Source organism: Aedes aegypti, chromosome 2, assembly GCF_002204515.2.
Source record: "Aedes aegypti strain LVP_AGWG chromosome 2, AaegL5.0 Primary Assembly, whole genome shotgun sequence".
Lineage (NCBI taxonomy): Eukaryota > Metazoa > Arthropoda > Insecta > Diptera > Culicidae > Aedes > Aedes aegypti.
In genome coordinates, this window is record NC_035108.1 from 204172927 (window position 1) to 204180463 (window position 7537).

Genomic DNA, 7537 nt, shown 5'->3' on the forward strand with positions numbered 1-7537 from the left:
ACTTGTCGGGTTGGGGATAGTGTTTCTTTTGGCCAAGTTTGGGCACTACCGGAGTTGGAGTGGTGGCCATACCCATAATGTATTTTTCGGAAGAGGGCAGACCTGGCTGCTTCTTTCAGGTGCAAGGTGAAGGTTTTTGTTTTGATTCTCCACGCTAATGGTTTGCACGTGAAACAGCAACCTGATGTATAACTACAACAATAAAATTAAATACCTTTGCTTGCGAAGATTGAGTTTTGCTTTGAATTGATTATATCAAGAGAGTTTGTTGAAGTGTCAGCAGATGCGGTAAATGTGCCGAAGATTTTGAGATGTTTGTTTTCTAAACAATGTTGGGAAACAATGCAATTGTTATACAAAAAAAACTTCGGTCATTCTCCCAAAATTTATTCCAAATGCATCTAAGGATAATGTTCAATGTAAACTTTACAGTTTTTTAATGAAAATTATCTCTCTAGGTTGTTCCCTAAAAAGTCTTTCATCTTTGTGACATTACGTCCCCACTGAGCAGATCCTGATGAGCACTTGCACAGTTCCCTCTACCAGCAGCTTCATTTTTTATCGCAAAAACATATTCAAATCGCGATAACTTTTTTGTTACTCAACATTTTTGCACCATTTTTACACAAGTTCTCTTCTCGTTTAAGAATGCTTGTCGATATTAAGGCTCTAGTAAGAATCGATCATTTGTCAAAACTGAAAAAGCAGTTTTCTACCGATTGATCAACAATTCAAGAAAAACAATAACGTCCGTTTATCATAATTATCGAAAATAAGAAATGGACGTTTTTATTTTTCTAGATATTTTGACCATTCACTAGAAAACTGCTGATTTATTTTTGGAAAATGACCGATTCTAAATACAATCTTATTTTTTTAACTAGTTCGTTGGAGGCTCAATCGCTTTTAATGCCTTACGGAGCCGAAATTCATTTTTGTATTATTTACAATGTATTTACTTTTTCAGGACAATAATTAGTACGGGATGGAGCCAGGGTACTTGTGGCAACTCGAGGTTAGTGGTCACAATTTTAAAGGAAGGACATGGTAAGGATTGGATTAAGGGTTCTCTGCAGTTCATCCGGGAGATATATCGTAAACGCTTGATTTCCGTTTCATGTCGGTATTCGTCTTCCGGATAGCCAGGATCCTCAATCTAACACAAAGGGGACAACACAAAAAAAAAAACTGTTGAACTAAACACAAGAGAATTAAACTTTTATACAAGACAAGCGAAGAAAATTGTAAATTGTGACCATATACATGAAATCACCGTCCCAGTTAGCCATTTAGCCAATCGCTTTGCAAACCGTCAAGAGAACTTTGACGTACTAAATGAAACAATTCATCGTGTGAAATTCTTCTATCATAAATCTCACCTTTCTCAGCACACACCTTTGCGAGAGAATAATTGCCATAAATTAAGCAAAGTGAGGGGACCCATACAAAGGTAATCTTGTGTGATTTTTCGACCTGCGCACACATCTGCTCTCTTATTTTCGATCGAAGTGCCTCAATGGCACTGAGACTATCCGAGAAGTGGTCTGCGAGCATGTTAGAGATCATCTCCAAAGCGAAGTGAATTGCTGCCAGCTCAGCAACATAAACCGTGCAAGATTCCTGAGGTTTTCGGAAGGCGGAAGAGTTTTCATTGAAGACATCGAAGCCAGTGGATCCATTAATACGGGACCCGTCGGTGAAATATCTCCTACAAGAATCGACATTCTGGTACTTTGCGTTGAAAATACGTGGGATAGTTATACATCGAAGTTGATCTGTAATTCCATGAATAGCTTGTTTCATGGATAGATCGTGTTCAACAGGAGACCTTGGTGAAGCATACACGTGGAGGGTTATAACATGGAAGACTTATGTAAGATGACATGTAGTAGAGATAAACTCTCATGAATTTTGACTGAGAATTCAGTTTGAGCATTTCTTCGAAGTTTTCGATAAAGAGTGTGTTGCTCACTCCACTTTCAATAAGTATTCTTAGCGAGAGTTCCCAGAACCGGTTATGTAGCGGTAAAACACCTGCTTGAACCTCCAGACTCGCATTATGCGTTGAGTGCATACAACCTAGTACAATACGCAAAATTGATTCCTCTGTTGGCATTTGTCTACCAAATACCTAGTATGGATTCGCCAAGTGCCTTTTGAATCAAACCAGACCCCAAGATATTTTGAAGTCAAAGACTGGTCGATGTCTGTTCCCAAAAACTTAAGCTTTAGTTGGGCTGGATTCCGCTACCTTGAAATACAACCAGTTGAGTTTTTTGCGGCGCAAACCCGATCCCTAAATTTCTAGCCCAAGGGGATAGATTATCGAAGGAATTTTGCAATAGTCTTTGCAAGATTTCCGTTCGTGGCCCTTTAATAGAAACCACAGCATCATCTGCAAGTTGTCTCAGCGTGCATGGTTCTTCCAAGCAGTTGTCAATATCTTTAACATAAAAATTATAAAGACAGGGACTTAAGCATGAGCCTTGGACAAGGCCCATATACCGTTAAGTCACCAGTCATCGTGCGGCCTCCATTCACCGTGCACATATACAAATTCCTACAGAATATTCATACAATTTTCACAAATTATTCTTTTGTCAACAAAATAAGATAAAACTGATAAAATGAAGTAGTTTATGTCATAAAGCATTTAAAAAAAAAACTAGTTTATGTTGTCAAAATCATATGAGTTCTGATTGATAATGATATTTTTCAACACTTTTAGTAGAAACTCCAAAAATTCAGATTTTTCATTTTAACGTTAGAGTATGAAATTTTTCAAAATGTCAACAAGTTTTCAATGTGGATACCGTTTTGACTCATATTCCGAACACTTAAGGACAACAGTGACTTCAAATGCATCTGATTGGCAAAAATTGGTAAATATTTGTGTAAATTTTAATTTCTTCGCAAAGTCTAACTGTTAGTTGTTGGGTGTACCAATAATAATGTTGATTTAATTAGTATTAGTATTGTTTTCACTTAAAAGTATAGAACAACATTTTGATTCAAATGCCGAACACTGTGTTCATTCTGTCTCATATTCCGAACACCTTGATTCAAATTCCGAACAGCACGAGTAAATCGTATTCAAATGAATAATTTCGCAAATAAATCTACCTGTGCTTGTTCTACTGGTCTCAAACTAGAGAGTCATTACTACTCCCACGGTATAAATTATATTGAAGACGTTAAAATTTAATTGCAATTGACTGTCATTTTCTTGATATTTGGTGACATATTTCAGCGAAACATTTCAACCAAATCGCCATACAAAAACCGAGTGTTCGGAATATGAGTCTGTTCGGAATTTGAGACAAAACGGTACTATTAGTAAGATGTATTTCATTGTATAAGCAATGAGATTTTATGCAAATCAGAATTTTTTATTGTATCTCAGTCGAAACCTAAATGTACGGTGAAGGGATCCTTTTCAATACATATGGTTCATATTACCGTGCATTAGTGTAAAAGCCATGAAATTATTCGGTAATATTAGATTTATTGTTATGCCATGATTAAACTACTTAATATTTGGTTTTTGAGTGAATATGGAATTGTTTGGACAATACAGACAAATCTCCTATAACGATTTTATTGAAAAAATAATAATTTAGCCAATTTTTAAACTTTTTATGGTTTTTATTGTAAATGAAGATATGAATACTCTTAAAAATGAGTGCGCACACTACTAGCAACATAGTTGCTCCATTAACAACGTTTCTTCAAGATATGAAATGAAATCAGGACGAAAACTATACGCACGGTGAATGGTGCACTAGTGTGCACGGTGAATGGTGACATAGAACCAGGCTTCCGAATTCTCACTCACTCTCACGATAATGGATTTATCCCTCACAGCAATTTTCAGCGATTAGCTGCCTTGCGATTTTATTCGTCCACAAAACAAAGCGAAAATAGATAATTGCACATTTCCGCAGCTGTGAGAAGTTTTATTTCTCTTTCTCCGATACATGGAGAATCTTTCCTGTATCCATCGCCACGAGCAGCAGTTGCTTTTATGCTCCAAATTAACCACTCCTTTCGTCAAGTTACTGTGGTATCATAGTTGGCGTGCACGCATCACGGTTGTTTTTAGCAATGTTCTAGGTTCGAATCCCGTCGCCGGCACTAGTTTTTGTTTATCCACATAGTAATAATTCTCGGGAGCAGTTGGTGAGCGGAAATATGCTGGAGTGAAAAACAAATTATACACAGAGTGGAGTGATTTTCGGTTATCCTCCATCATAGCTCCAGGGAAAATTAGTGTGAGCGATAAAAGATGTTCACGCGAGGAAGCGAAAAAAGCATTCTCCTTACGTGCGAAAAATCGTAGATTTCGCATCATTGATACGAAAATTCAGAACCCTGCATAGAACGGTACGAGGCGACCTTAACATGTCATTTTCGAACATAATTTTAAAGTATTTTTTTGTTATGCATCACTAGTTTTAGATTTTTCCCTGAATAATGATATAATTGCACGCTACGTAGTGGTATTCTAGTACGCTTCAAATTATTTGGAAAAGTTATATAATTTTTGAAGTGCAAATTTTTCTTAAATGCACGGTGAATGGTAGCTTGACGGTAGCTAATTCCCGAAGTTGTCTGTTTGCCGAGAGTGAAGCTCATATGCTTTTCTGACAACAAACTTGTGGTGTACAGAGTACGAAAAGTTATTTAACTTTCAATGTAGTCCACTATTGTGCAGGCTGTCTGACAATATCTCTATGGAAACTGAATCAAAAGCGCCCTCAATATCCAGAAAGACTGAAGCCAGTTTCTTCTTGTCAGAAAAGGCTAGTTTAATGTCTGATGAAATCAACGCTAGACAATCGTTTGTTCCTTTACCCTTGCGAAAACCAAATTGAGTACTGAAAAGCATATTGTTTGATTCAACCCAGTGGTCGAGTCGCGATAGGATCATTTTTTCTAACAATTTCCTTAAACGTGATAACATAGCGATCGGACAGTATGAATTGTTATTAGACGCTAGTTCCCCAGGCTTTTGAATACCAATTACTTTGACCTGTCTCCAATCAGGTGGAACAATGTTGTGCTCCATGAATGAGTTGAACAGGTCAAGCAACCGTCTTTTAGCGATATCAGGGACATTTTTAAGAAGATTGAATCATATCGCGTCCCGGAGAGGAGCTGTTTAATGAAAGAAGAGCCATAGAAAATTCCAGCATAGTGAATGCTTTGTCCAAAGAATCGTCTTTTCGAGTTTCGCAAAAAGGCTGAGTTGGAACTGAGTCTGGACAGACCTTTTTTACGAAGTTGAATAACCATCGGTTGGAGTATTCATCACTCTCTTTTGAAGATGAGCGGTTTCGCATGTTGCGAGCCACTCTAAAAAGCGTCGACATTGAAGTTTCTCGCGAGATGCCATCAATGAAACACCGCCAATAACTTCGCTTTGATTAGATTAGATACGCCAATAACTTCGCATTGATTAGATTCTTCAGCTTTTTTTTTCGAGCTTCGTGTACTCTAAATAATGTTCTGAGGTACTATATCTACGGAAAGCTTTAAAGACATTAGATTTTGCTCGATACAACTGAATGCATTCATCATCTCAACCGGGTGTGGCTAATCTTCTTTTGAAGGCTGCACTTCGAACTCGTTGTTTTTGGGATTCCAATGCACTTTTATAAATCAATTCTGAATCGATACTCATCCAACGGTGGGAGAGTGTTGAATAATTCGATACTAAAAATACCGCTGATGCCAATTTTTGCCTATCGATATTCCTAGTGGAATAGGAACCTGAATCGACTGTTCTGACCTTTCACAATTATTTCTGGCGAGTTATTATGGGTAAGTGATCGCTACCATGGGGATCATCGATCACCTTCCACAGGCAATCGAATAATAGTGAACTTGAGCCCAAATACAGGTCAAGGCAGATTTCTTTGCCGTCAGATGAAATACGTGTCACTTCACCTACACAGATAAAAATATTTCAATTCCAATGCAGTGTAAACTGAGGCATAGAGTAAAAATAAACCAAATTCATCTATGTTTACGGCATTTCGTTTAGTTTTCAACCAACGATGCTTGAATGTTACATGATCGTGTAAATTTAAAATACATTTGATTGAAAAATAAGCGATTTATCATTGACATTTCAGTTTATTTTGATGCTCCAAATATGAGCACAAATATAGCGACTAGTCGAGTCTAGTACACGGCACTGAAGACGGCCTTACAGTTGAAGTCGAAATTCGCGTATTTGTCAAAGGATACAAACTCTAGTGGAATTAAATGGTATAGTACTAAATTCGGTTTTTTCATCTACTTAAGAAATTACTGCCGTGTGTGAGTAAACTGTGAAAATACGAGACAATAAGTCAAAAAGATGAGCCAACTCATCCATGATTTTTTGACTGCTGCGTTGCGTGATTGACAACTCACGCATGAAAAATCTCAAGCGTGAGTTATGAGAAATTGAGTTTTTCACTACACTGCCTTCTAATTAGAGGGTATGAGTATAAATTCTGAAATATTACTAACCTTTTACTTAGACTATAATCTGTCACTTTTTCGAAGACAATTGGGTCTTTGGACTACGTAAGTATCTTACAATTCGCCAAAAACTCGCCAGAAGATCACAATGGTTTGGCTTTCTGATATAAAATGTTCTCAAAGTTATTGTTTGAAGTATGTCAAAAATAACAGAAAGAATCCTCTTTTATTAACTGTCGCTTAAATTTTCATCCAGAATCTCGCCAGGAATTCACCAACAGAAATCCTTCAAAAATTTGCCAAGGGTCTCGAAATATTTATCAAATATTCAAAGAAATCCTGCTACAATCTCGCCAGCAATATAAGGATGATTTTCAAAGAAATCTGCTAACTGTCTGATCAACATCTCGCTAAATCATTAACAAGCAGTAGCGTAGCTAAGGGGGTGCGGTGGGTGCGGTCCGCACCGGGCCCCGATTTCGTAGGGGCCCCAAATTGTGGTAAGAATTTCATTTAATATTATGATATTGATTTCTAGAAAACTAACACATAAACAAGCAGATAAAAATTCAGTTAGAAGGTGACCTTGATCGGCAACGTGTAGAGGCCCCATGATGAATGTTATTAGTGATTAGAGTAGCCTAAATACCTATTCAAAATTCATTCTCGATAACTTGGTTTAATTTTTTAATACGATTGTGTGCCATTGACAATATTCTTAAACTAGCCGATTTTCATTTTAATTGCAGTTGAAAACAAATAAATCAGTTACTATTTTCAGGACAAGGTTTGTACATATTCAAGACTGATAGTAGATCTCATTTTAGAAGTTTAGTTTCTATTTTGATACAAGTCTTTGTTTTTAACGGTAGGTCTTGAAAATCTCTGATTAGGCAAAATTGTCTTTAAAGTCACTTTTTTTCTCTATTCTGCTTGCAGAGAATCTTCAAGAGATTTCTAAGATACCTTCAGAAACTATTACGTGATTTTTCACTTTTAGTTTTTTCAGGAATTTCTTTTCAGATTCCTAGAAGAAAAACTAAAGGAATCCTTATAGTGATTTATA